This window comes from Equus caballus, chromosome 2 (assembly GCF_041296265.1).
Source record: "Equus caballus isolate H_3958 breed thoroughbred chromosome 2, TB-T2T, whole genome shotgun sequence".
Taxonomy (NCBI): Eukaryota; Metazoa; Chordata; class Mammalia; order Perissodactyla; family Equidae; genus Equus; species Equus caballus.
Window position 1 is genome coordinate 116,861,067 of NC_091685.1, and position 27,213 is coordinate 116,888,279.

Here is a 27,213-nt window from a genome sequence, read left to right on the forward strand (position 1 = left end):
GGTACTCCAGTGGTTGCTTATTTTGTGTCCATCCATATAAACCTTGTTCTATCTATGATTATGTAGGCATTGCATGCATATAATACGTATATTATTTGCAGTATATATACTGTATACTATAAAATATAAATACTATTAATATTTTAATATTATATGTGAGGAAATTCAGAGTTCAAAACTTATTAACTTTATGAAAGTGATATGTCTAATAACTTAAATAAATTGTATTTGAGCCCAAATGATTGAGTTGATATTCACTGGAATCTACCAATTAGATTCTTTATTCTCTACCTCAGTTACCTGTAAAACATCCTTGTGTCATTATTAGAACTTCTGGAATACCCTATTTCATCAGCAATAAAATTGTAACTCCCAAATGGGTCACCTCTGCAAATGACTCATTACTTTATGCTAGAGCTATCTTTATTCTCCTGGAAAAATGCACTAATTCTAGTCCCGGATTGCTAGGATCCCTGCCCTGGCAGTTTGCTAGCTGTACAACTTAGGGCAACACAATTAATATCTTTAATATTTCCGTCCGCATTGGAAAAAGGAAAATTGTTTAGCATACTAATTCCATAAAGATGTTGTTTAGGATTACATATTATAAGGAGCTTGGAACAATGCCATTGTTACTAGTAATGACTTCTATTTCAGAGTACATTTTCCTGCTGGTTTCCCCCCACCCCTCATCTTCAGAAAGCATGTTCTAGGAGACCTTGGTCCCTTGGGGTAGATAATTATTTTTTTGTCACCTTGTGAAAAATAGCAATTAAGGTCAATTTTAACTGGGATTATCTTGTTTGCAATTTAATGTATTCTAATGATATTTGATAATAAATAGATGCGTAACTAAAACTGAGTACTTTAACAATTCATAGGATTCTTAATCGGTGAGATTATTAAAGACATTTGAATAAGGCTTATAAGATAGTTGCCATTTGAGAAAATATATTTTTATTCAAATAACAATACCTTAGACACCTATTTTTGACAATTATTATGCTATGCTACTTTCTAACTCAGAGGAAGAGACTCTTGCAGTAATGCTAATCTAAGCATAGCTTTTTAACATTTATTTCATTATGAATATTTATACTGTGATTATAGCTATAAAAATTAATAGCATATTCTTATTGTTTGTTTTGAGGATCACAATGAACTTATCAACATACAAATTCGTGATGTAATTGACATGTAATAGCCAAAAACTTTATGCTAAGCATATAATAAATTAAAACTTTCATTTGTCCTTTATATTTCCCCTGGTGGAGGACAAATTACAATTTACATCCATCAAATAAGAGTGAAGTTCAATGCCTTACTTTCAGTAATATTTATTCATGGATCCCCCCCACCTCAATAATGTATGCTCCATAGATTTAGGGATGTGCCGTAATCTCTCTTAAGTTGACATATGTTCAAGGAGTATATTAGTATATTAGAACACCAGATAGGTCCAATAAAATACAGACAACACAATCATATTTCTTTCTTGGTTTTGCCAAGAAATTTCAAAGACAGAGAAAGAGAGAAGAAAAATGAATAACATCTCTTAAACAAATATGGCATTGTTCCAGTACGGCATAGGTACAGCTTTACTTATAAAGTGATTTAAAAATACATTTGAAGAGAGGGTTTATTATCTCATCAATGTGCTGCTGGGCCTGTTTTATTTTGCACTTGGCAATAGCCATAGCAACTTTGGAAGTTCAGAACTTCTTGGGGCCTCCTTTCTGTACAGGGGTGAATATAATTTGTCTTCAAGCTCTGTACACGAGTCAAGAGTAAATTTAGGGATACATGACAAGGCCAGTGTGGAACAGCACTTGTACTGAGGGATTGATTACAGGTGACGTGAAGAAATAATAAGTGGAAGTAAGTGGGAGGAAGATTCCTTTCTTCTTTTTAATTAGTTCAGGAATGGAAATATCTGAAAATCTAAGTAGGAACAATACCTAGCCTAGAGAAAGAGAAGATTAAGTTTGAAGTAATCAATAAATGGAGAAAGTAACATTAATTGTTCAAGTTTCTACATCATTTCATTCCGTCCATCAGGAAGGGTGATATGAATGAAATATCCTTTGGGCAGAATCATTTGTACTTGTTTGCTTGTATGCAGAATTCTTTCTATATGGTAAGTAATGAATGACTAAGTGACAAAAAGACGAAATTAATACATACAGGAATGAAGGACAGACAAAAACAACAATGTTCGCCTTATCTGGTCTTTACTCGGTTGGCACAAGTGAACTAATCATAGTGTTCTAAGACATGGTTTCCTAAGGAAACGCTCTATAAAAATCATCAGTCACAGGTGGTGTAAAATAAATTTTGAAATGATTCAAGGTTTTTCTGAAGCTTTTCCAGCAACCTTTTGCAGGTGTTTTTAATAGAGGAAATGTGCCCATCTGTGAATGTTTACCTACAAAGACTGTATCAACAGAGCCATAGATTCAAAACAGCCTGAGATTCAGCAGGCTTCTATTATGTCCATAAGCATATGTGATTAATTTTATTTACAGTAGTTTATTACTGTGTGTATTTATTCATGAATGAGACAATGAGGAAGATATGGACGCAGCTGTGTGTGATTTAGCATTCAACTTATTTGGACCCAGTGACTAAGCTATTATATACTTCTTCAAAAAGGATTTTATGAAAGCTATCGACCACCTAAAGCTGTCAATGTTGTTGCTGATTGCCTTTTGTACGGAGGTTCCCATTCATGAGAAGATTTACTGCATGCTGTGCTACCTGCAGCCATTTCTTTACTGAAAAGTGGCAATGGTGCTGATTAAAGCCCAGAGATGAATCTGTGGTTCAGATAAAAGGTATGCAGAAGAGGAATTAAGTAGTAAACCTTTGTAAGATATTTCATTTGTATGGTCCTCAACTCTATCTTCACGTTACAACCATCAAAGGAGATTTTAACACCTGACAGCACTCAGCCTACCAAATCAAAAATCTGGGATGGGGGGAAGGCTTCAGTTTTATTTGATTCATTTATTTATTTAATTCCTATGTGCAGTTGGAGTTGAAAAGTCCTGCTCTATATAGAAAATGTACAAGGGCCGGCTGGTGGCATAGTGGTTAATTTTGCACACCACTTTGGCAGCCTGGAGTTCACTGGTTCGGATCCTGGGTGCAGACTGACACACTGCTCATCAAGCTGTGCTGTGGCAGCATCCCACATAGAAGAATTAGAAGGACTTACAACTAGGATATACAACTATGTACTGGGGCTTGGAGGAGGAAAAAAAAAGAGGAAGATTAGCAACAAATGTTATCTCAGGGCCAATCTTCCTCATGAAAAAAGCAGAAAGCAAAAAAAAAAAAAAAAACGAAAGAAAGGAAAATGTACAAACTAAACTATTTTGAGATAAATGTAAAGTATATTAAATACTAAACGTAAGAATTTTAAGAAAACTAAGGATTCTCTGAAGAGAATTGAAATTGGGGATAAAATTTAGGAAAGAGCAAAAGTACTATAGGAAGCACCAAATCTCACATGTTTTAATTAAATTGTAGGTTATAACAAGAAGAAAATCTTTACCCAACGAGTGTAAAACAGACATGTTTGTATTCCCACAGCAGGCCAAGAACAATGGGAGAAAGTGAAAGAGTTATTTTAGAGAAGACAGAAAGAATGCAGAAAAATACTTGTATGGTATTTATAATTATATTGCAAATCTAATTGGTAGCTATGATCAGGAAAATCAAAGATTTAGTGATGTTGACAACTCTTTTAAGGCTCTTGACCCACCTGTAATGTATGATCTATAGCTCCACTCAAAATAGCCCTCCCTTCTAGCCAACCCTATATCCCAAGCACCCCCATAGTTCTCCCCGCAACTTCTCCATGGTGGCACTACTTTCCTCCTTTTCTACTTAACTCTTTGTGGTAATATGATAGTAAGACCCCCCCCAAATTAATGAAAGTATTATCAAACTTTTGGTGTCTCTGACTGCTCTTATTTAGAAATCACACCTGTGCTTCAGAAGTCATACAGGCTTTTGTTATTCAAAATGTGGTCCAGGGACCAGAAGCATTGGCATCAGTCAGGAACTTGTTAGAATCACAGTATCATGAGTCCTACCCATGAATTATTGAATCAGAATCATTAAATAAGGTTTAAGTTCATGTGTATGCAAATTAGAATTAGGAGGCATGGATATAGAACGTTTGTGTCAGTCTTGGAGTAAAACCAAATTCACTCTCATATCAAACTATTAGGCTAAGCTATCATGCTGTATGTACCCTTCTCAAAAAAACGTACCCCACTCTGCCATTCCTTCATATATTTCAGACACACTGCTCCTATTCACTTGCTCTCCAACCCCAAAGTTTTGTGTTCAAGTCTGCCAATCTCTTGCATCTACCTGTCATCTTCAGTGCCTGCCACAGTAGACCAAGGGAAAAGGAACATTTGATCCCACATTACGAGATCACCCTTGTAGGCCTTATTTAAATGCTGTGAAGTGTAAATACCCACCAGTCTACAGGAAAAGGTGACTCCAAGCTCACCATGCTTTACTTCCCTATTTCAACTTATTATTGATCCCTCTTCTAAATCATCTTTGATACTTTTATTCCCATTTTGCTTTGTCTTCCTTCTTCTCTTACCTAACATTCTCCTTTTCTCTCCCCAAATCATTTCCTCTTTTGACTTTGTGCTGCATAATTATAAAACACTTCTCTACCCTCAATTCCTCTGTGAATGTTCTTTTCAACTGCATGCTTTAACTGAAATATGGCCCATCCTGCTGGACTTTCCTTCCCCGCAATATTCTCAAGATGAGGATGGTTATTTTCCAGTATCTCACACACATCAGTGTCAGAAGTTGGTGTCCTCTTTTTCCTCACTGAAAATATCAAATCACTACTACCCTGTCTTCTTGAAATGAATGCTCCTTCCTTGAGACAGATACAATTTTGTTTGTATCGTAATGTTTCCTTACTGTTGTTATTGACTCATTTTTTTAAAATTTACCTGCCTTCAATGAAAAGTTTGGAACTGGACCTAATCTTTCTCTCCAATACTATCGCCTACTGTCATGTAGAATGACTTAAACAGCACCATTAGACAAGCTACCCAATATCAAAACCACTTAATTGTTTGTGTTCCTGAATTCCAAATACCTTCTCCAGTGTAGCCCCATACAAACTTCCTTGTTCATGTATGAATTTGGTTATCCACTCTGGGACTCTTGAACTTAGCATTCTCTCCTTTTAGGTTTCTTACTCAGACACTACCAAAAACTATTCTTTGACTTGAGCAATACCTTAATACAATTCATACCTCTAATTTGTGTGTGTCCATCATCCCATTCCTCTCCTCATTCTCCTTCTTATCCATCTTGATTATATATGCCATTTTTTAAATACCCTCCATCACTGACATCTGGTATGTCGGAGATTCAGCAGTAATTTAGGAATCATCTGCATACAGATCATATGTAAAATTGTGGAAGTGGATGGAAAGGGAAAAAGAATTGAAACTCTTGGGTTACCTTCTGCAGTTATCTCACTCAGCATGATTGAGAAGGCTGTTATGTTCTTGCTGTTCTAGGTAACGTGCAAAGGTTCATACCTGGGTCTGTCTAGGTTAAAAAAAGTCTGAACAAGTTTCAGCAAATTTCGTTTTCTTGTTCATAGCATATATGAATGTAATCTTTGGAATCAGGTACATCAAGAAAATGTAGATAAGCTCATAGACAGAAGAAATCAGTACCCAGTGCCACCACCCTATGGCTCTGCTTTCCCACCATGCTTCCAGGGCAGCTTGTTTTCAGGAAGGGAGCCTTCTTCTCCAGGGTAAACATGGTTGCACGCTCTTGACTAGACTTTGTTACTGTGAGTCGTTACTAAGTTTCTTTTAGTCTAAAGTCAATGAGACCAGTTGGTCTTGGACTATCATTGAACTTGGAAAGATGTGCCAGTCATAGCAACCCACTACCAAAGCTGCAGTGAGGGCTTAGAATTTCAGGAAGTCCTCTCATTCCACAAGGAATATGTACTCAAGACAAGGAAATCTTCAGTGGTTCTCTGCAAACCCATATTTGAAATAGAAACTTATTTTAGATTAACTCAGAGGAGACTTGGGCTTAATAAAGATTGGTCCAACTGATTTATTTTACTTACAAAGACAAAGCTAATTTATGTCATTGAATTATTGATATGGCTAAGTCTCAGAAAAGATTAAAACATTATCTCTGACATTGCATATTTAACACAAAACATGCCACCTATCTAAAAAATGTATTAAATATAAATTTCAGTTTACCACTTACTAAAGAACAAAAGAATATTTTTCAGTGCAAGAATATGCAGTTTGCAATGATATTGAAAAAAGTATAATATTGTACGTTCTTTCATTGTAAGTTGTGCTGTTAGTACTCGTTCGTATAAACATGCACATCTACAAAACATACACAAAACGGGCTAAATAATTTCATTAAGAAGAAGCAAAAGGGAAATGACAATCTTTTATTTCCTAAAAGATTCAATAGAGAATAAATACAAGTTAAAATCCACACGATAACTTCCCAGTGACTAAACCCATAGGTAGCACGGTAGTTCTGAGAGAGATTTGGGTGTTTTCTTTAAGTTGGAACTTATTTAGAGATTGATGGATTTAAGAAAAAATTACCTCATTCTGTAAAGCTTCTGTAAAAATAACTAAAAAAGATGATAAATGCATGACACTCCCCACTCCCTAGAGTCTTATTTAGGATCTCCTTTTCACATAAATTAATTCTAAAAAATTGTATCTGTCGTTACCAATTTATCTACATCATTGTGCCTCTCATCAATTTCCTTTGGCTAACAAAATCTCCTGAAGATAGATATACTGGAATATATATTTTATGCAATTAGGAATATCATGGAGTGTTAAAACTGTGTTTAAACTATAACGGGGAAAAAAACAGCATTTTTTGTTAAAATTATAGGTGATATGTCTGATTTAATAAATCTTTTCTTTAAAATAATATTTAAGATTTTTGAGTAATAATTATTACAAAAGAGTTAATTTACTTCCCAATATCTAAATAGAAAGTTCTTTATACTAAATAAAAGTATTGAAATTTTTTTGTTTCTCTTTTCTTTAGCACTTTTTCTTAATTTTACAATAATCAGTGTGAAAGTAAAATAAAAAGACAAATTTGATATTCAATATGATTGATTTCATTTCATAAATAGCATGAAGTAAATAGTAACAAAAAGAAATTAGCCTTGGATATTACCATTTCAATGAACTAAATGTGCCCGATTCTCACAACTTTACTTTAAATTGACAATGAATAATAATAAAAATCGTCATAAATCTTTAGCTAGGTAACCTCTGTCTTAAAAATGACCGCGTGCCAAGGTTTTCTGTCACTAAATCATTGATGTGTCTGGATTGAAAATCATGTCTGTGGACTGATATATTCACATTTGCTTATTAAATAACCCCTACCCCGCCTCAAAATAAAAATAAAAAAGATGGACAGTTCCAGAGGATGCAGTTGAAAGATTCATCTCATTGACACTCTCAGCCAGTTATATCTCAGCCAATTACATTTCTAAATGTAAAATTGCAAGAGTTGTTACAGAATCAGAAACAAATACTCACCTAGACTGCCATCAGATTTATAACTCGGTCTGTCCATCCAAAAAACATAGCTCTCAAAAAGTAATACAGCTGCAAAAAGATGATTAAAAACCACCACCAAATATAAGTTCAGTTGCATTTGACAAAGATTTAAAAACACTTTTGGAGAAAGAATGATCAGAGCAGCACCTGCTGAAAGACATGGTCCTTCATGCATCACATAAATCAAAAACTGTCAACCTCACCTGAGGCCAGTTTAGTCAAAGAGAGTACAGACCATCAGAGTCACAGACGATCTAGAATCAATTCAGAAGACGCCAATAGATGAAATTGCATCAGCTGTGGAAAATTGAAGTAAAAGCTGGACCTATAAGCCTGAATATGGGAAAATACCCTGCATAAGTGTGAGTTTGGAAAATGAAAGCAATGTGGAAGATAACTGGGTGTAAGATGAGAATGGTGGTAAGGAGCTTATTTTGTCATCAGGACTGTTCTGGCAATCTTGAGAGTCAAAGTAGATTTGAATGTGGGATGGGGGTAGATATGGTAGTTTACACAGAAATATGTGGCAGAATAATTCCATGGGCTAAAAAGAAGCAGAAGGGAAAAGATGAAAAATACTTTAAAAATATATTGGTATATTAATTTGCTTGGGCCGCCATAACAAAAGACCACAAACTGGGTGGCTTAAGCAATGGAAATTTCCTGTCTTCAGACTTATCGAGGCTGGAAAGCCCAGAGCAAGGTGTCAGCAGGGTTGGCTCCTTCTGAGGACTGTTCAGGAGAGTCTGTTGCCTGCCCCTCTCCTAGTGTCTGGTGGTTTGCTGGCGAGTTTTGGTGTTCGTTGGCTTATAGAAGCACCACCCTGATCTTCGTCTTTAGTTTCACCTGGTGTTCTTCTTGTGTGTGTATCTTTGTCCAAATTTCTGCCTTCTATGAGAACACAAGTCATATTGGATTAGGGGCCCCACTTGTTTTAGTGTGACCTCAAATTAACTAATTATGTATTCAATGAGCCTACTTCCAAATAACGTCCCATTCTGAGGTGCTGAGACCTAGGACTTTAATATATGAATTTTTGGATTGACACACTTCAACTCATAGTAAATGGTGAGATAAGAGGCTTAAGTTTAATTTGATGTAAATATTCTTGCATAAATTTATAAAATGAACATGGATGTAGAATAAACACCCAGATAACCCCAAAGCAGGGAGTTCAGAATGTGGAGGAACCAAAATGGGATCCTCTTCTTGTCAAATTCAGATGCAAATATATTTATTTCTGTGCATTAAATCTTTTTGAGTTTGCAATGGAAAGTAGAAATTCTAAAATGTTAGAAAATGAGATAGGTTCTGGAAAATTTGTAGATCACTCCAGAAATAAAACAAAAAAGTGATACCATAAATAATGAAAAATGTATATAACTTATAAATTGTTTAAATCTTTCATTAAAAGTAGAGGAAACTGAGTTAAAAAATCACTTTATGCTAGTTTAGGAGACAGCTAAAAACAGAACAAGAAGAGTTGAAAATTAGTGAATGGAAAATGATGTAGCAAGCAACTAAGATTATCAAGAAAACTGATGAATCAACATTGAGATCAGACGAAACAAAAGTTAAAGGTTAAACAGTTACAATAGCACCAATGGGAATATTTCATATTGATTAAATACGTGATTTAACTAGAATCTGCTGTAATGATAAATACATACATCAGAAAGCATATCATCTTGGGGCTGGCCCCACGGCTGAGTGGTTAAGTTCATGCACTCTGCTTTGGTGGCCCAGGGTTTTGCCAGTTCACTTCCTGGGAACGGACCTACACACCACTCATCAAGCCACACTGAGGTGGTGTCCCATGCAGCAGAGACGGAAGGACCTACAACTAGAATAAGCAGCTACATACTGGGGGGCTTTTGGGAGGAGAAGAAGAAGAAGAAAAGAAAAAAAGAAGATTGGCAACAGATGTTAGCTCAGGCACCAATCTTAAAACACATAAAGCATATCATCAAAATATGTAAAATTAAAAAATGACAAATGCAAGATAGTGGAACAAATTAAAATTTGAAAATTAAGCTTTCAGTAGAAAATAAAATATTTACATATACAGCATGTTTGAATAATAAAATTTACAAGCTTGATCAAATAAACCTATTAAACTTTACTGAACTGTCAGAGAATACATAGTCTTCCTGGGAGTGCATGTTGTCTTGCAGGAGATAGTCTTCAAAATAAATAGAAGCAGGGGCCGGCCTGATGGCATAGTGGTTAAGATCACGCCCTGGGATTTGGTAGTACAGGGTTCCCCAGTTTGAATCCTGGGCACAGACTTTTGCACTGCTTTATCAAGCCATTCTGTGGCAGGTGTCCCACATATAAAAAAATAGAGGAAGATGGGCATCTTCCTCTGCAAAAAAGAGGAGGATTGGTGGCAGATGTTAGTTCAGGACTAATCTTCCTTCGGGGGGAAAAAAAAGCACTAGCCATCAAAATGAAGGAATGAACCATTTCTACAAGCTCATGAGATCCAAGGAAATCTAGAGATTTAAGATTTTCAACTGTATCAATCCAGATGTTACCATCTGGCATCTCATTCTTTTCAATCAGGGACCTGGCCTTGACAGATGAGGCTATTTTCATTGGGAGTTTAGCTTTCTTTGAGGGATACTAATCATTCAGTCCTGAACCTGATCTCCATCTTTCCTTTGGGATCAACACCTGTGGAAGGCATATGTGCATAAAAAACCAATCAGGATTAGGCAGAGGGAGAAAATTCAATCCCAATGAAGGCCTTAGCCATCCCAGTGGGGGGGTCTGGAAGTGAAGTGGTTCTTCAGAATTATCCAGAAATGGGAAAATTCTTGCACTAATCATCATTGCCTCCAAGCCAGCCTGTGAAGTAGATGTGAACTGGGGTCATGGGAAAGCACTCAGGACTATTTTAAAACTTTTCATCTCTTCTGTGCACAGCTGTCTTTAACAAAAGCGGGTACCTTTTCAGGATCAATTTTGTGTTATAAGAAATATCTGCATATATGAGTAAAACATGCCTAAAATTTCAGACGGCTTTAAACATGTACGTTGGAACAAACAAGACTTTTGCGTTTGTGATTTAGCAATTAACAAGGGTTACAATTAGCCAGCAGAATCCATTTGATGTCTTGTTCTTTTTAAAATATTTTTTCCTTACATTCCGATTTATAATGCTCTGATTTAATGACAATTCTCTTTTGAAGATTAGACAACATAATTAAAATATCCTTCTGTTAAACACTTAAAAATATGCAACAGTGAAAATCTGATTAATCTACCTAATATAAATATTGATAAATTTAATAAACTAAAGGAGTAACAAAATCATTAATGTCTACAACCTTTAGGATAAAGCCGTTTATGATCCCAGAAAATTTTTAAAATAGATCAATGAAAATTTAGACCATTTCCAATTGTCACTTACAAAAGTGACGTCAAATTTAGGCTTGGCAGGAAATCAATTGGCCCATCTCAATGAACACATATGTGGCACTAAGAAAAGTCCCGCAAGCTCTGCTTTGCTTTCAACCTACATGCTCATTGCAGATAATGGTGAAGTAATTTGTATGTCTGCTTCTGACAAGATAGTATGTAGTAATCAGAAAAAAGGAACATTTCTCCGTATAAAAATAAAAACAAATATTAAAGATATAACTCTGGATGGAAAATAAACAGGAAATGAATTTGTAGCAAATTATTACTAATAAAAATTTTAAATACATTGATCAATACTATTTCGTGTGCATGCACATGTGTGTATGTGTAAGTATATCTGTGGCGGGGCTGTATATGTGCATGTGCACAGGTGCAGAGCTAAATAACCACATCAATAGTGTATTCAAAGAAAATACATTGCACACAAAAGATGGGGTGCTGGTGGTGATTAAGGGTTTGGACTAGAAGCAAAAATAAAACAAATTTTAAAAAGAAAAATGTTAGACAATAATAATAATCCCAGGTGTTTGTTCAACTCAGTTCTTTACTTCAGAATACTAAAATAAATACATAAAAATGCAAAACTGCAATTCATCTGGGCTTCATGGTTTGCTTGAGAATCTTTCTTTAAAAATATAGTGGTTTCTGATTTATTTCATGATTTCTTCCAAAATCTCCCTTTTACTTCTTATAGGCACTATTCTGAATTTTAAAAATGTCCCCAAATGTTTTGTTCCTTATATTTTTTTACTGTGAATGTTTGCATATGGCCAAAAAACATGCCAAATAATTTTGAAAAGTTTACATCATTTTTTATCTAAACATCTTTATCTTGAACGTTTTTGGATCATTTTTATCTAAACTTTTTATTTTTCAATGATTGTAGATTCACATACACTTGTAAGAAATTATACTGTACGCTTTACCCAGTTTCCCCCAAAAGTAACATCTTGCAAAATTATAGCAGAGTATCACATCTAGAATATTGACATCAACACAGTCAAGGTACAGAACATTTCCAGTGCCACAAGGATCCCTCCTGTTGCCCTGTATAGCCACATCCACTTCTCACCTCCAACATCTTTTTTGTCTCTGACAACCACCAATCTGTTCGTCATTGCTATAAATTTTCATTTCAAGAATGTTGTATAAAAGAGATCATACATGATCAATTTTTTTCATTTGGCAGAATTCTCTGGAGATTCATCTGAGTTATTTTGTATATTAATAGTTCATTCCTTTTCATCACTGAGTAGTATTCCATGGTGTGGATGTACCACATTCTGTTTAACCATTCACTTAAGGAAGAATATTTGGTGGTTTCCAGTTTTTGGCTATTATGTATAGAGGTCCCACAACATTTATGTGCAGTTTTTTGTGTAAACATGAATCTTCAGTTTTCTGGGATTAAAAAATGCCTGTAAGTGCCGAGAACAATTTAAAACAATTGGATATATTCTCTTCATTCTCCTCTTTACCCTCAATTTTTGGTAATTTTACTATATCCACACTGATGACATAGCTATTATTTGCTCTGCTCTCTGGCAGTTATGCATCAATTTTTAAAATATAAAATTGTTTTTCTATTTTGGAGGAAGCACAATTATGTCCTTAGGCTGCAAAACTAAAACACTTGTGTGACAGCACATTTAATTATGCTCCGTCTGTGGCTTATCTGAGGCTCTCTTGTTTATCCACCAACACTTCTCTCTGTCATGAATGAAAATCCCTCAGTCGGGAATTACGTTATCCCTCCATTTGGCAATAATATTTCAATTTTTACACCAACTTTATCTGCTACTTTTCTTGAGCTGTTTTAAGAATGTTTTAACAAAACTACATTTGACAAATTATTTTTTCATATGAGAGCAGAAAATGAAATATCTTTCAGTTTTGCCAGATAAATTCAATTTTTCAAAAATGACCACAAATAATCTTAATTTTATTCTGATATGCTTTAAACCACAATTTAAATTATAGCATCCTGTGGTCATCCTTAATGTATGTTATTTAAGAATCAAAATCTACAATCTCCTCTTGGACAGAAACTCAGAGTTTGACTCCCCACAGAATCTTACCTTGTGATGGCACTGATGTTATCCTTCCTGTTGTAAATGAAACATGCATTTGTTTATTTTTCTGGGCCTCAATTTCTTAATGTTCTAGAGAAGTGAAAAAGAAACAAATATTGATAGATGTTTTCCTTCGTTTTTGTTGATTCTCCTAGTGTTTTTTGTTTTTTTTTTTCACTTTCATGGTTCCAGATATATCTAACATGTTTAGGTCTTCTGTTCTCTTAATCATTCTAATTTGCATTTATTTGACCACTGCCATTTCTTAACACACTATTTGAAGGAAAGGGCTGAATTTGTCTCTTATTCTCATCCTTCTGTTCTCTTAAAGAGTTTATTCTCATCTTGCTTTGTATAGTTGTCATGCTGTAAAATTCTCCTCCTCCTCACCACTTTTGCTGCTTTCATAGGGAGCATCAAAACAGTCTTTTGAGATTTCTAGTTGAAATATTAGTACTGTGATGATCCAAAGGGAAAATTAAAATAAATGAGGGAAAATATTTTATTTAGTACTAAAATATATTAGACTTCTGTTAACTGTTTTTGGATGCATTATCTCAATGAATTCTAATGAAAGCCTATAACATAACCAATTTTGTAGTAGAAGAGGAAAAAATTGGGGATATTCCTTTCTGAGTATCTTAAATTTAGGCTGTTTAAATTAGAATTGTGTGTGTATGTGTGTGTGTGTGTGTAAGGAAGATTGGCCCTGAGCTAACATCTGTGCCAATCTTCCTCTATTTTGTATGCGGGATGCCGCCACAGTGTGGCTAGATGGGCAGTGTGTAGGTCCATGCCTGGGATCCAAATCCCTGAACCCCGGGCCCCTGAAGCAGAGTGTGCCAACTTCACCACTACACCACTGGGCCAGCCCCTAGAATCTTTTTTAAATCCTATTTGCAAAGACCTCTTTCAATGTTAAGGTTTGATTTTGAAATCATAGTTGAGAAAAAACAACCAAAAATAGACAAATATTTTAACGTAGATCAGGAATGCATACTGTTAAATGTAATGTACTATAATTAGTCCAGATTTTAAAAATCAATATTAAAGAGCAAATGGAGAAATGTAGGTAAAAAGAGTTGTAACCTACTTCATGAAGAATATCCAATGTGATTTTAACAATGTTAAGAAATTTAAACAGATTAGTTATATGTGTTATTAAGCATACATTTCACTTAATGGATATTACTTATAATGCATATTACTTCATACTGTATATTATATAACATATTTATAAACATATGCATATGTACATCAATGCATGTATAACATCATAATGCATTTTACTTAGTTACCACAGAATTGTCAGTGCTGTTCTTCTTTTGTGAAAATCATTATAGATGGCTAAACAGCAAAATTTCCCTTAAGAAGCCATACCATTTTCTTGTTTTTATTTCTCAATTTCACTTCTTCAGTCTACCTTAGTTACTAAGGTTAGGCTAAAGGTTTGGTAGATTATGTTTGCTTCATTTGCAAACATGAAAAATGTATATGATAAGCTACTCTGATGCTTACGTAAGTTTACAAATAATGATTTCCATTACCCTATCAAAATAGACTATTTATGCAATATGCAAAATTATCTGGAATAGAGACTCATAAAAATAATGCACAATCTATTGGCTAACATTGATCAAGAATAATATCATAGAACTAAATTTACCAACAACTCTTAAAGACATCTCAGATACGAGATTTTAGTGGGATGAGAAAGAGAATAAGCAGTAAAAAGCTGAGCCCCAGGAGTTAGCCAGTCAATATTGCACTTTGGTCTTGTCATTTTCTTATAATAACTGACAAGCTCTTTTACTGCTTCAATGCCCAGAACAACCTTATTGTCACAGCGTGTTGACATGCACAGGTGGAAGAGAGAGGGATAATCTTGCGTAAGTAAGATTCTCTAAGTGACATAGGCAAGCAAAACATATTGGCTTTAGTGCACCAGGGTTTTGCAAGAACAAGCAATTAAGCATTCCTAGACTCTGTGCACCTATGGCAATGCCAGTTCCAAATTCATTAAACAGGCATCTGTGTCCAAGAGAAGAAGTTCTGTTGATTTTGTATTTGCGAACCTGAAAACCAAAGCTGCTTTACAAATTGCTATAGTAAATTAGAGAAGAAAGGATAGCTATCTCAAGAAGTTTTAGTTGCTAGTGTTTTGTTGGTGTTGTGGTGGTGCTTATGGTTTTCCCTAGTCCATAGAGAATTTGTCAATTTAAATGACTTTTATGTGAGAGGATTTCCACCTCCCAATACTGTTTTCAAAGAATTTATACCAATAATAATTAATCATATTGGGATCTTCAAAAATCTGATTAAAGCTATAAAATCTCCCCTCAAAAAGTTCATGTAAACTCAATATTTTTCACATATGTCAGTAAGTATTAGTTAAGTTAGAGGGTTTTTTTTTTTTTTTAAAGATTTTATTTTTCTCCCCAAAGCTCCCCGGTACATAGTTGTATATTTCGTTGTGGGTCCTTCTAGTTGTGGCATGTGGGATGCTGCCTCAGCGTGGTCTGATGAGCAGTGCCGTGTTCGCGCCCAGGATTCCAACCAACGAAACACTGGGCCGCCTGCAGCGGAGTGCGCGAACTTAACCACTCAGCCACGGGACCGGCCCCCTAGGGTTTTTTTTTTTAAGTGATTAAAAATGGCTTAAATAAGATGGAAGCTTCTCTGCCTCGTACGTAGTAGTTTAGTCTGAGAGGAGCAGGTGGGCAGCACTCCTGATTCCAGCTCTTTGTTTCATCGCCCTAACTTAGATTGTTATTTTCATATCTATGCTGAAAATGCTATCACTGCTATGTTTGTATTTCAAATAGAAAGACGAGAGGGAGAAAGCATGGGACAAAAGCAACTTCATTTGTATAATTTTTAAGCAGTAGGTGCATACATCATTTTCACTCAAATACAGTCGATCACTACCTAGTGGCACAGCTGCCTCTACCTGCAAGGGTAGCTAAGAAATAAACTCCATGGCTGAGCAGCCATGTGCACAGCCAAAAGTCCATCGAAAGGAGCACTATTAACTAATAGCAAAACTGCAATAATTGGATTCATTGAACTCTAGTACCATGACACAAGCACCTTAATATTTCTTGTAAATATGTTCAGATATAAGTGTTTGTGTTAGAATTTTAATCTGATTCTTAAAAGGGGCTCCTGTCCCCCAAATTTTTAAGAAAATTCTCCTTCCTCCATTGTACCCTTATCCAATTATTAATGTCAAAAACCTGGAAACAATTCTTGATGTTTCTCATTCATACCATCCCATGTCCAGTGCACATATTCTCATTAGTTCTTCCACCAAATATATTCTTAATTCAGTCACTTTCACAAATTTCCACTGTTACCAACCTGGTCAAAGTCATCAAGTTAGAGGTCTCATCATTTCTCATGACTGGATTATTTTAACTTGTACCTGGTGTTCTTTTTTGTTTCTCATCCCTTCCAAAGATAAAGCCAGATATCTTTCTAATATTAAAAAATAGCATGGTATGACTTATAAATTTAAATGTTTAATGGCTTTTCACTTTAGATCATATTTAAAATTTGCTAATGTGACATGCAAGATTGTGCATTCATTGCTGCCATCTCTCTAACGTAATTTCACTCTAAACCCCTCTGTTTTTCTTCATCCTCCAGGTTCTACAATTTCTCTCTTCTTCAAACACACCAACCTATTTCTCAGCTGAGAGCTGCTACACGTGCTTTTTCTTTTCCTCTCACTGCCCACCATTTCAACATATTTTTATTGAAAATCACTTTCAAAATATTTTTATTGAAAATTGGTGTATTTAGATTTTTAAAGGACATTATGGACTTTTATGGTGAAGCTAATTTATTTGCATTTGTTGTTTATCTAGTTCTTATCTTTCACTTGTACATAGTGTCTAATTTGCTTAGCTAATAAGGAAGCATCCACTAATTTTTGATACCTAGATTGTAATAGTTTATGCCCATGTTGGCTTGATTGATGACTCTTTACCTCTTCTCTGCTAAACGTGGTCTCAAGTGATTTTTGAGGATATGTAAAAGGGGGCATCTGCCATGTTCAGCATTAAAGGTAACGTCAATTAAAAACTTTCTTTCTGCCAAGAACTGATCTCAATTATCTTCCTCTCCTATTCTGGCTTCTCCATCTAATGTCTTTAAATTGGTCTCAAGAAGGTGAAGGTTAGTAAGTATTTATACTACCTCTGGTGCCCAGTATGAGGTTGTTACTATCCATCCCAAGTATATAGTTTCTTTTTATCCCCAAAGATATCATTCTGTATTGCTCTTGGAACAGTAATGGATTCTGTTAATGTGAAGGGTTAGTGATATTTACTCCTTGGCAAACTTTGGCCTCTTGGTCCTAGAAATACATTGCTTGTAAGCATATAAAGCATCATTTCCTAACATTTGCCCTAATATACTACAATCAAATATTCAAATTAGAATGCTTTCAACTCCACATAAGAGAAATACCCAATTCAAAATAGCTTAAAACCTTGGAGTGCAAAGTTTGTGTGAGGAATTCTAGGCATAGAAAACTCTTATTTTGATAAATAGAAAAATTGTTCATGCATTTATTTTCCCAGTTACTACCAGTCACCAAATACACACACATATTTTCCCAGTTACTAGCAGTTACCAAATACAGACACATATATATATATATATATATGTTTCAATAAACGTTATAGACAATATAACATCCTACTTCCTCTTGTTTTGAGTTTAAATAAAGGAAGATATTAAAATTCCAAATCTGTATGCACCTTAAAATAATACTAAATACATATAAAGCAAAACTTGATAAGGTTAAAAGAATATAAACAAACACACATAATCAGAAAATTTAACCTTCCTTCTTGTTAGAAAATTTTAAAAAGCTAAAAAGTATAAAAGACCTAATCAAACCTAAATAAATAATAAGGACAGAAATAATATAGGAAATTGTCAATGAAATATGGAAGAAAAGAGAAGATCCTGAGACAGACTCCCACATATGGAGTCAACTTATTTATGCCGCAATCAATACTGCTGTGCAGTGAGAAAATGAGAGTCTTCTCAATAATTAGTGCTGGGTCAATTAGATTCCTAAATCATAACATTCATAAATATCAATTTTAGTTGAATTATGAATCTAAATGTGACAGATAAAGCAATAAGCTTTCAGAAGCAAATGTCTCAGAATATCTTTATGACAGATGGTAAGCAAAGATATCTCAAATAGGGCACAAAAAGCATTAAAAATTATAACACTGACTATATTAATGATTAGATCTCGGGTCATCAAAATATTCCAGTGATGGAGTGAAAAACTCACAGTAAGAGAATATATTTGCAATACTGGTATCTGACAAAAGACTTATATCTGCAATAGACAAAGAACTCCTAAACATTAATAAGATAAGGCTACCCTCAGGGCCGGTCTGGTGGCGCAGTGGTTAAGTTTGCACATTCCACTTCGGCGGCCCAGGGTTCACTGGTTGGGATTCTGGGTGTGGACCTACGTGCTGCTTGTCAAGCCATGCTGTGGCAGGCATCCCATGTACAAAGTAGAGGAAGGTGTGCACGGATGTTAGTTCAGGGCCAGTCTTCCTCAGCAAAAAAGAGGAGGGTTGGCGGCAGATTTTAGCTCAGGACTAATCTTCCCCCCCAAAAATAAATAAGTCTACCCTGTTCAGCAGCAAAGAAAACTAAAAAACTTAAGTGCCTCAGAGAGGCTATCTAAATAGCCAAATGATACATGAAAGTGCAACTAATTTCATTAGTCATTAAGGAGATGCAAATGAAAACCCAATGACGTACAACTGCACGCTTGTCAGAATGACTAATAATAATACCAAGTATTACTAAGAATGTGGAACAGCTTCAAGTCGCAGATACTGCTAGTTGGAGAGTAGAGACAAAACCATTTACTAATATGCTGTGACTCAGCAATTATATCCCTAGTTATATTTTCAGCTGAAATGCACACACATATCCACTAAAATCACTTGTTAGAACGTTCACAGCAGCAATATTCCGAATTGCCAAAAACAATGAGAGTAAATAAACTACAATTTCATCCAGTGATATGGCTGTTACCCACAAATATAATGTTGAAAAAAGAAACCAGACAGGGGCCGGCCCGGTGGTGCAGCGGTTAAGAACGCACGTTCAGCTTCTGCGGCCAGGATTTCGCTGGCCAGGATCCCGGGTGCAGACATGGCATTGCTTGGCACGCTGTGCTGTGGTAGGCGTCCCACATATAGAGTGGAGGAAAATGGGCATGGATGTTAGCTCAGGGCCAGTCTTCCTCAACAAAAAGAGGAGGGTTGGCAGCAGATGTTAGCTCAGGGCTAATCTTCCTAAACAAAAAAAAAGAAACCAGACAGAAATCACACAAACTGTTCAAGTTCATTCAACCAAAGTCCTAAAACAGCAAATCTCCTCTGATGTTAGAAGTCAGGATAGTGGTCATCCTTGGAGTCATAGTAAATGGAAAAGGTACAAGAGGGTTTCTGGAGTTCTGGTGATGTTGATTTATTGATTTGAGTGCTCATGACTTGTGTTTTGTGAAAATTCATCCATTTGTATGCTTAAGATTTCTGCCTTTTTACTGTGATATATAATTTACATAGAACCTATTGCATTATGTTAAAGGTGACTAATAAAATGGTGTTATTAATTGGTTTCTACATATATTACTTAGATAAAGCCACAGCGTTTTATAATAATTGCTAAAACAATTAATCTTCCAATTCAGAGAAAAGAATTCAAGAAAAATATCTTCAAATATTTTAATCCCGATAATCTGTAGCTGATCCTGTTGTATTAGCAATCTGTTCATGACATCGTGTGAGTACATTTCAGTGTATTCTGCAGTCAGCCAGTCAGTGTCAAATAACCAGCAGCCAAATGGAATTATCCCAGAATGAATTTTGCCAAAAAATAAAAACTTACAATTGTGCCAGAAAAGATAATATTTCTAAATCAGAGATGAAAATGTTACACAATAGTAGACTGCAAATTAGCTCAGTTTAGGTAAGGTGTGAGAAAAATACAAAAAATATTGTTAAGTTGACATTAAAAAATGTAAGCTTAAGAAATCTCTTGATTGAAAATAATTGATGCTGATTATTTCAGGAATTGAAAATAATTGATGCTGATTATTTCAGGAATTGAAATGAAAGAAAGAAAAGTAGCTAGAAGGAGAGATATTAAGAAGTAAAATTCTAAAAATGAAATTCTAGAATTAGCAGTATGGCTAACAAATCTATGGGGGAGAAATTTCTTAAATGTAACTAGGAGAATGTGAAAAATATGCAGACTATTATATATCATGTGAACAAGAAATTTCAAAATAAACCAGAAACCTATATCAGAAGGATACAACATGATAATCTTCTATAACTGTAAAACCTTTAGGGCTACTGATTGATAGACATGTTGCTCCTTTTCTCATAGGGGTCTTTCATATGCAATCTAAGATGAGATTTTCCATTGTATTAAAGGTGATATTCTATATACTAAAATTTTTATTGCATTCAAATTAAACAAAAAGGATAGTTCAGAGGAGAAGTGAATTTTATTATATAAGTTAGATTTGGGGAGTAGACACTTTTTAAATGTGAATATCAGAAACATTAAACACCAACCCAGTGCACATTTGCACTGCAAGTGCCTTAAATAGATTATTGAATATATTTAAATATATTAATGAAAGCGTTAGTCAAGAATCCTTCATAAAACTGTTAAATTTCCATTTGAACATATATATATATCTGTTGCTAATCTTCCTCTTTTTTTTCCTCCCTGAAGCCCAAGTACATAGTTGAATATCCTAGTGGTTAAGTCATTCTAGTTATTCTATATGGGATGCCACCAGAGCATGGCCTCATGTGCATTGCATAGGTCAGCACCCAGGATCCGAACCAGTGAACCCCTGGCCACTGAAGCAGAGCATGCGAACTTAACCACTCGGTCACTGAGCAGACCCCTATATTTTTAACAGAGTTGATGAAGTTAATCTTTTACTTAAGATAATTAGAAAAATAATAGTAATATAATATAATATCCATTACTTTGCTGTTATGTAATATATATATGACTCAACATATATAATACACATATGACTCAACAGACCTCCACAGTTATGTAAGTCAATTCCTTAAAATCTCTCTGTCTCTTTCATATATTATTAGGGCACCGTGGCCCAGCCACGTTGCCGCTGATGGAGAGCCAGGAGTCAGGAGGCCAAGCACTGAGAGGCAGGAGAGCAGTGAGCGATACACCCGTTAGCTGGGCGGCCAATGAGGCGTTTTGGAGGTGATAAATATCTAATCTAGGTCTTTTGTTTTTTTGAGGTTTGCCATGGATACGTTCCTCCACATCTTCTGTGTAATCATAGGAAGTAGCCACTTCATCCACTAATACGTTTGAGAGAATGGTGACAAATCTAGTCAGGGCCCTCAAAGCATTATTGTTCTGTTGTGTCAGCCTGTGGGAAAAGGTGTGATGGCTATGCCTGTGCATTAAAACCTTCCACCAATCTGCTCTCTGTATCTTTTGTTTTGTTTGTTCATTTGTTTTGTTTTTTAGATTCCATATATAAGTGACATGATACAGTATTTCTCTTTTGCTGTCTCAGATTTCACTTAATATCATCCCCTCTTGGTGCATCCATGTTGCAAATGGCAAGATTTTCTTTTTTTATGGCTGAGTCGTATTCCATTCTATGTTTATATTGCATCTTCTTTATCCATTCATCCATCAGCAGGCACTTATCAGAAGGGAAAGGAGTTGGGGGTGGACGAAATGTGTGAAGGGGGTCAGTTGCATGGTAATGGATGGTAACCAGATTTATTGTGGTGATCACTCATTGTATACAAAGGTCAAATAATTATGTTGTACAGCTGAAGGTAAAATAATGTTATACACCAATTTAACCTCAACAACAAAAGAATCTTCCAAAGAATTAAGTTTGTAGCTGGACTTGGCTGTCCGAATGAAATACATATCCTAGGTTCTCATAGATGGATGTGGCCATGTGTCTAGGTCTTTCCCATAGGATGTAAATGACTTGCAACTGCCAGCATTAAGAGAGGATGTGTGCTTACTCCGTGCTGTCTATCCACTTCTGCATGACAGTAACCTGGTACCTGTGAATCAGGTTCAACCATGCAGATGACACCAATGCCCTCAAACTTTTTGATTCCTTTCACTCTTAAAAATCATTGAGGACCTCTAGAGTTTATGGTTGTGTGGGTCACATCTATAAATACCTACAGTATTAGAAACCAAAAGTGAGAAACTTTAAAAACATGGATATATTAATTCATTTGAAATAACAATAAATCTATTACATGCTAAAGTAAATAGCACATTTTTATGAAGAACTTAACCACTCGGCCATGGGGCCAGCCACGCAAAATATTGTTTTGATCAAAGTGTGTGAAGAAAATTTGGTCTCACACAGAAATGTAGTTGGAAAAAGAGAAATATTTTAATAACCTTTTCAGAGAGTGGTGAATATTTTTGAAAACCCATCAAAATTTGACAAGTGCTACTTCCTTAAAAACTGTTTGTCATGTGAAATTAGAAACCATGTCAGAGAACTCTTCCCACTCAATTACATTAAGCTTCATATATCTTTGATTTTGATACATCACGCATTGTTCTTTTGGAAAATTTTTGCTTAGTTGGTTATACAGAGCTTCCAAATGTTGATACATTTCCTTAGACAATACCAACTATTCACATTTGTCAATATCTCCATCAATTTCATCAGAAAAGCCTTTAAGTGTTGGAAAAGTGTCAAGCTCACAGAGACAGAAATGAGTTTTCCAAATTTCTTTTTTTCTTTTTGCTTGAGAGCTCCAATTTTATTGTTAGCAGCAAAGAGTACCATTTTTTTCCTTGTAAAGTGTTAATTTCAAAAACTATCAAATAATCCAGGCTGTACTTGTTTATCTGTTAATCACTTTTCCAAGTAAAAATGGCATTCCATGCAAAGAAAACCCCACAAAAAATCACATAGGTGCTTTACTAGAGGTAACCCTCATATTTCAGTATTTGACAGAATTTCTTTACATTTATTAATCATTTTTCACACACAATACTAAAAATATGTATACCCAATGATAAAAATTTTAATAAATTAACAATTTTTATTGTTTCATCAAGACTATTATTAAGTATCACTAGGCCTTTTAGACTTTTGTAAACTTTTTTAATTTCTGTGTCAGTAAGGACACAATGCCTAAGTGCAAATGACAACACAGGAAGAAAAGGCAAATACTGTCTTAGTGCTATTATGAAAATCATTTTGATGTTGAGGTCTCCTGAAAATATTTCAGAAACCCTCAGGATTCTGTGGCCCACACACTGAGAACCCTTGCTCTAAAGGATGCTAGCAACTCAACACGAAAGAAATCTAGTTCCCTGCAATGATCGTTGATGAGGCAGAAATAAAATTTTTGCTCCTTCAGACACTTACTCTCAGCATTCTTTGTTTTAGGAGTTATTAATTCTCTCTAAGGGAGAAATGGAACCCAGAATTCAGGTGACGTGACAGAAAATAAATATTTGGAATTGGCTGAGAAGTTGTTGACAACAAGAAAAAACATATTGCAAACTAGCATTAGACTTCTCAACTTGATTAGACCTCTTATGCTGTAGCAAAAATATTGGGTACAATTCTCAGTGGTTATGACCATGTGCTTGTTGAGCATGTATATCTAGGGAAAGTATCTAGAAGGAACTAGAATGTTAAGAGTAATTGTTTGTTCCTTGCTACTTTAGTAAAGTAGCAAAAGAAAGAAATGAGCTCAGGCAAAAAGTTGCCAGTTAATAAGCAGTGATAGAAGGAAACAGAATTTAGAGATTGTGCCCCACAGTTTCAGAAAACCAAATGTTTCTATTCCCAAAAAAGACTTTCTTAAAGTCTTGTTAAGACTATTAAGCCAAAAAAAGGGATGAACTTTTGTGGCAAATATCAAATTAAGGATGTACTTTCCCACATTCGGTCTATTGTTTTAGATGGCATAGGGTAGCTTCCATTGGAATGAGAGAGAAAAACATGAGTGCAGAGCAGAAATCAAACATTAAGTGTGAGTTTTATATATCCACTACTAGCACATAGTGCTGACTTCAAACAAATAGAACAGAAGTCTGCCAAGTTTTGGAAACTGTATCCTCATAAAATAACAAGCCCAGCCTAAAGACCACAAAGCAAGGCACATTTTCCAACACATATGTCAAAAGGGGTCATGGAGGACAGTAGACAAAGATAATTATGTATTATTTATCCTCACGAAGGCAAAGTTCACAAAATATAAGGGATGTTATGGACTGAACGGTTATGTCCCTCAAAATTCACATGCTGAATTCTTAACCCGGAATGTGATGGCACTAGGAGGTGGGGCCATTGGGAGGTGATTAAGTGATAAGTGTTGACCCCTCGTTAATGGGATTAGTGCCCTTATAAAAGAGACCCCAGAGAGCTCTCTCATCTTTTCCACTATACGAGGACATGGAGAGAAGACAGCTATCTATGAACCAGAAGTGGGCCCTCAATGCTTCCAAGCCTCCAGAACTGTAAGAAATAAACATTTGTTGTTTAAGCCACCATTCTACAGTACTTTTATTATAGAAGCCCTAATGTACTAAGATGAGGGGAAATGAAGTTATACCAGACAGCAGAACCAGGGGTGGCTAGATGGACTAAGAAAGGAATGTATTTCATTGCTGTGGTGGGAAGTTTCACAATTCCTGCCCAGTTGAATTCTATAATTACTATCAATTAATAACAGTTTATCAGTCTTCCCATTTTAATTGTCTTCTTTTACTAAAATTATCTGCATACTCCTATTATATTATTAGGAGGGTTAACTAGTTTGCGGTTAGTGTGTATTGAAAGAGTGTTAAGTTTTGGGGGATCTTGAGAAGTCACATTTAAATTGATAGACAAATTTGTACATCATCCAGATCTTTGGAGTTTGAAGCGGACACAGTAACTATATGAGATCTTGGTTTTCTCTTTTTAGGAGGGAGTACATGTATTCTGTGCATGGAAGAAGGGCGGTCAGAGGGATGGACTACGATTAGACTGTTAGCCTTACACACACACACACACACACACACTCACACAATTTGTTTTCCTCTTCTTCCTTGGGATTTTAGTTGTTGGGACACAAAGCTTTCTAGGAACACTTTATTACTTACTCTCCTTTGCTGTTACACTTAGCCAGTGGAATGTGACCCCAAGTAATGTTTACTAATGACACCTCAGAATCTTAAGTCACTGATTTACTCCCCTCTGTTCCTGCATCCAACCACCAGAAATTGACATGGGACACTGTCATTCTTTGACCAGCCTGACAACAATGCTGTAGAGGATGGTGGAGTGATGTGATGGAAGAAACTTGGGCCTTTGAGAGTCTACATAGAGTACAGATGCGTGCAGACCTGACCATTCACATCAAGTTAACTACACAGAGATAAACAGAGTTCCTCTTCAATAACCAATGAGTTCATGGGAGTCTTTGTTATAGAAGCTTAGCTTTTGTCCTGACTACTGCAGGGTAGTATAAATGCATTTGAAATTGCAGAAGCAAGAGTCAAGGAAATATAAAATTTAAGACTCAAGGAATTTGCAAAAATCTTTGAAAAGCTTAAGACTTGAATAAACTATAAAATCTGTGGTTAATTGTAAACCATAACTAGATATAAAGAACGAGAGTTCCCTGGTGATAAATGTGTCTCGCAAGTAAAACAGCATGCTGTCTTTTATCTCCCTACTTCAAATATAAGGTGGAATTGGATAAGGAACAGAGATTGAGTTAGGTTTAGCTACAGAGTAAAATAAGGGAATGAAGTGAAAATCAGTGATACCTACAGTGCTGGTTATTTGGTAAAATTGTGAATATGCATTTTTTTTTTAATTAATGTTATGATAGATTACAACCTTGTGAGATTTCAGTTGTACATTATTGTTAGTCATGTTGTGGGTATACCACTTCCCCCTTTGTGCCCTCCCCCCACCCCCCATTTTCCCTGGTAACCACCGATCAGATCGCCTTGTCAATATATTAACTTCCACCTATGAGTGGAGTCATATAGAGTTCGTCTTTCTCTGACTGGCTTATTTCGCTTAACATAATACCCTCGAAGTCCATCCATGTTGCTGCAAATGAGCCAATTTTGTCTTTTTTTATGGCTGAGTAGTATTCCATTGTGTATATATACCATATCTTCTTTATCCAATCATCAGTTTCTGGGCATGTAGGTTGGTTCCACATCTTGGCTATTGTAAATAATGCTGTGATGAACATAGGGGTGCAAGGGACTCTTGGGATTTCTGATTTCAGGTTCTTAGGATAGATACCCAGTAATGGGATGGCTGGGTCATAGGGTATTTCTATTTTTAACTTTTTGAGAAATCTCCATACTGTTTTCCATAGTGGCTGTACCAGTTTGCATTCCCACCAACAGTGTATGAGGGTTCCTTTTTCTCCACAACCTCTCCAACATTTGTCACTCTTGGTTTTGGATGTTTTTGCCAATCTAACGGGTGTAAGGTGATATCTTAGTGTAGTTTTGATTTGCATTTCCCTGATGATTAGCGATGGTGAACATCTTTTCATGCATCTATTGGCCATATTCATATCTTCTTTTGAGAAATGTCTGTTCATGTCCTCTGCCCATTTTTTGATTGGGTTGTTTGTTTTTTTGTTGTTAAGCCGTGTGAGTTCTTTGTATATTATGGAGATTAACCCTTTTTCGGATAAGTGGCTTGTAAATATTTTTTCCCAATTAGTGAGCTGTTTTTTTGTTTCAATCCTGTTTTCCCTTGCCTTGAAGAAGCTCTTTAGTCTGATGAAGTCCCATTTGTTTATTCTTTCTATTGTTTCCCTCAACTGAGGAGTTATAGTGTCCAAAATGATTCTTTTGAAACTGATGTCAAAGAGTGTACTGCCTATATTCTCTTCTAGAAGACTTATTGTTTCAGGCCTATTCTTTAGGTCTCTGATCCATTTTGAGTTTATTTTGGTGTGTGGTGAAAAAGAATGGTCAATTTTCAATCTTTTGCATGTGGC